Here is a 4,630-nt window from a genome sequence, read left to right on the forward strand (position 1 = left end):
ATAGGTGATTAAAATACAAAATTTGTTTATGTTTCAATACCAATTAATGATGCTTGTTTCATTATCGTGTGGTTTTGTTTTAGTTGAAATTTTTAGATATGAGCATCTTTTCTATTTCATATATCAAGGAATGATTAAGGGTTATAGTGCGGTTTCCCGCTTGGGGGAGGCTACTTCAATATGGGATGTTGATTCACTAGTGAGTTTTTTTTATTTTTTTTTTATTTTTCTAATGTGTAAGTTTATGAGCCAGAAAAAAAATATACTTTTGTCCATCAACTAGAACTACATAAGTTCATGTATAATCAGTTCATGTACAGGATCAACTTGATGAGGTAATACTTATAATGGAGAGGTAAAAAAATCTTTTGACTAATTTTTTTAGTTGGTACATAGGCTGAAGGATAACTTAAAACAACAAAATCTACTGGTCAATCTAGAGAGGCAAGGTTAGCTCGGGTATGGGTATTTCTTAAACCAATAAAATGTTCCTAATTGCTTATTATAGATGCCTGATTATTATTTCCTAATGATGCTCAGGTCTGTGCTGGATTGTCATCCCGTCTTCAAGAATACAAATCTGCTGGAATAAGGAGCGAGCCCCTGTTGACACATACATAATGGGATTAGCTACAAGCATACGTGAACGAAATGATTATGAAGAACAAGTACATATTCTAATAGTCACATGCTGAATGACTAATTGCTAATGGATTTTTCTTAACATTGAATATGTTGATAAACATTGTGATTGACCTATTGGAGTAAGATCAAATTGCTTGAAGGCATTGGTGCATTGCCTTACCCCTTACTTCCTTTATTGTATTAAATATTGAATCTAGTTTCAACTTAAAATATTGCAATTATTTGAATTAATTCCTTGAATCATTCTTATCCCGTCTCTTGTAGGCAATTTGACACCAAAGTGTCGAGCAACTCCTGCTTGTTGGTAGGATGTTGGAGGGGACAACAAAGCTTCCTTGGAATTTTTCACACCATCCTGCGACCAGTGGCACTTTTTTCACTCTTGTGCTTCTAGGCCTCAAGTACTGCTCTTGCCAGTTTCGGGGCAATCTACAAAAATTTCAAATGGGGTTTCAGCTGCTGGAAGATCGGATTTATAGGTGAACACGAGTGTCTCATGTAGTTTTTCTTTTGGCATTCTTGGTGCATTTCTCCTAAGTTGTTCTTTTTCTTTACCTGTGCTAACTACTAAGAGTAGTGCTGGCAATATTGCTTTGTTTGCTATTATTTATTCATCAATTTGTGCCTTTCTTCTTCTTCTTCTTCATGAAGCATGCATTTTGTATTTGTTGTCAGTTCCTTTCTTCTTGCATGTTTTTAATTCCCTTATCTTGGTGGCTTGAAACATTTTCTAGAAACTACACAACTTAGGCCTACTTCTATAGGATGGTCAAATTTTGTCAGGACTTAACTGGGATTAGTTGGAATTTGGAACTGGTGAAGTTGCGTAGACTAACTCTGCTCGAGTCAAATCAGTCCCTGTGCCTCCCCTCTTTTGTATTCTTTTATTTTATCTTTTCTACTGAAAACCAAGAAGAACCAAGCCTTGTTCCACTAACAATAAATATTTATGTCTCTTAGGTTCTGTTTGTTTGATTTGCTAAAATGTAAGGGATAAAACAGGACAAAAACATTTGTTCAATGTTTGATTTTATTATTTTAAAAATGAACATGGGACAGAACAAAAAAGAGGTTGAAGGACAGGAAAAAAAACTTCTTTTGTTGTTACTCAATTATCTATCGGACAACCTTTTATTCCCAGTTCAACGCATTCAAAAGACCAAAACACCATCATATCTCTCTTCTCTATCCCCCACCACTCCCTCTCCTCAGTTTCTTCTTCCCACTATCATAATAAATAACCACCAATGCTATATGACACTGAACATTGCTTCTTCATTAAAAAACTTAAACAAAACCTTTTACGCTAGAATATAAAAAACTTCTTCACAATATATTGATTATCGTATCACTTAAATTAATTCTAAATCTACATAGAGAGCTGAGTAAATCATATGAAGCTAGCATAACACAACTACAGAAGGATTTGTATGAGAGTAAAAGGGAAATGACCAGAGTTGAATCAAATATGGTTGAGGCTTTGGCTGCCAAAAATGCTGAAATTGAGGCACTTGTAAGTTCTATGGATGTTGTTAAGAGCCAGGCTGCAATGTCACAAGGAAATCTAGCTTCACTGCAGGTTCCTCTTAGTTAATTTATTGATGTGTGTCTTGCAAAATTTTATTTCCTCCCGTGCACCTGCTGTTTCCACCTAAACTATATTCTGTTCAAATTGCTTTGATTTAGTATTGGTACAATTTTTCTAAATGTTTTGTATGATTACAGCAAGAGCAAATATAACATGTGTACAGTATCTATATTACATAGAGACTTGATTTGAATCTATGTGACACAAAGTGAGAGTAGATTATCAAATTGGACTGCTAACTTAGCCTTAGTTTGATAGACAACTTTGCCATGAAGAATTTATCAATTGATCCTTTTTGAATGCTCCTGATCCCTTGAAAGCCAACTTCTTTAACTATCTTCTATTGGGGACACCTTTTATGGGTTGATTTATTTTCCAAAATATCATACATGCTAATCACCAAAGAATCTTCTAGTCATAGAAACAAAACATCATCCAGACCTTTTATTTTGATGTGTGGCATTCTTTATTCTCTCAGCACCCCATTTATCTTGAGAATCACTATATTAAATTTATATTACTAGTGCATTTATTAAGCTTAAGTTAATCTTATGTCTACAAGCAAATAGATGGATAAATACAAATTCCAAATTACTAATAGTCCACTTGTTCATGTAGTCATTGTAGAAAACCGTGTCAATTATTTTAAAGACAGAAACATTCCAGATTGATTTTGTGGAAGCTTTTTGTTTAATGAATAATGAACTTGTTGGATTTTCTTCAGTGTTGGCATCATACATTTTTATACACAATCTTGGATAATTGTGACATATTGATTGAAGTTTAAATAATCCCTTCTCCAAGTTGGTCTATGAATCTTAACATCTAATTTGTATACTTTTATTGTTCTACCAACAATTTTTGCCACTATCACCAAGAAATATACCACTACTTTCTTTCAGTACATACTATGCTTTTCTTGCTGCCCGTGTTATAGCTATAAGATTGTAATTAATTTGCAGCTTGTGTGTTAGTCTGTATGTGATCTCTGTTAAAATTTACTTGCTTAGCAGAATCAGGGAATCTATTTACTCTACGAATCAGTAAAATATTTGGCTATTGTAGACTTGTTGGACTAGGCAACATCGTGATCTACCTACTTCAGTTTCATTCATTAATTTCTTTCATTAGTGTTGGATTAATTGTTTAACTATAGTTTGTACTTTAAGTATATTCTAATGCTGGAGTGTTATTTATAATTATGGCCTAGGTAACACTATTCATATCTTACCAGGCAAGCATGGAATCAATGATGAGAAATCGAGAACTAAGCGAAACAACGACGATGTAGGTAAGTAGATTCTGTAGTAACATGTAAGATTACTATAATTATACAATGATGAAGTTGTTTGCATATTAAAACTGTTGTTCTTGTAGGCTCTAAGAGAGGAGGTAGAATCTGTTGAGCGAAGAGCAGAAGAGAAGCGTGCTGCATATATTGCTACCAAAATGGTCTCTAACTTGAATTATTTATTTCTCAAGTTTCGATGTTCTCCACTATTTTAGTGATTTTGTGATCGGTAGAATAGGTTGCTATGGAAAGAAAAGTGGAATTGGAGCATGGAGCAGTTGAGTCATCCACTGCGCTTTCAAGGATATAACTAATGTAAGCGCTTAGTGTGGTTTAACTTTTAAATGAAGTGTAAAACATATTAAAGCACTATTTTTTCGTTTGGTTTTTGCCATATGTCATTAAGTTTATATCATGATTGAATTGGCAACATAATTGTAGACATACTACATGCTTGTCAAGTTGTCTATGCAGCTAAAAATTCTGGATATGAACTTTGTAATCTACAGCTTGTACGGAATAAGCACATGTGGAAATTTATTGTGGAGAATATTTTTTAAAATAACACATGTATTTAGAATACTAGTATTCAAGCCTTGCGATATTTTCAGCAAGCAATCGCTGTCAGTTACTTTTACTTTTGGGATTGCATTTTTGCCATATTTACTTATAGATCAGGTTGGCTGGAGCATTTTTGGGCTGCTATGTGGACCGGTCATATTGCTTTTGGCATCCTTGTAGGGATAGAGAAATATTTTTAGAAGGAAGAGGGGAAGCATAAAATAAAGAAGTTTAAGGCATCCTCTTTAGCAGAAAAAAGGAAGTACTAGAAAGTAAAAAAATGCAGCAAAGCTGCCCAGCCTCCATTTAGTCTGAAAAGTTTACTACATTAACACAACTATTAGAAGAACGACACAAAGTTCATATATATAATTCTATATCCTAATAATTGTCCTGGTATGCATAAAAGTATGCGTGAATCTTCAATTACTGGGGTGTCTGGGAATATATGAAAGAGTCTTATATAGTCAATCTTGTGATGATTGTAAAATAATTTTCATCAGCAAAAATGTTGAAAGATTTTGGTGACATTTAAATTTGAAGCG

General features: G+C 33.7%; 1 long non-coding RNA gene across 1 annotated transcript; it reads left to right on the plus strand.

The window, feature by feature from the left end:
* The first annotated feature begins 551 nt into the window (after positions 1–551).
* On the plus strand, positions 552–4,053 carry LOC114371260. Its single transcript, XR_003658038.1, has 4 exons — positions 552–668; positions 910–1,124; positions 3,468–3,524; positions 3,611–4,053. It is a non-coding gene; the product is annotated as an uncharacterized LOC114371260 (long non-coding RNA).
* Positions 4,054–4,630: the final 577 nt, after the last annotated feature.

The sequence above is a fragment of the Glycine soja genome, chromosome 2 (genome assembly GCF_004193775.1).
Source record: "Glycine soja cultivar W05 chromosome 2, ASM419377v2, whole genome shotgun sequence".
Classification (NCBI taxonomy): domain Eukaryota; kingdom Viridiplantae; phylum Streptophyta; class Magnoliopsida; order Fabales; family Fabaceae; genus Glycine; species Glycine soja.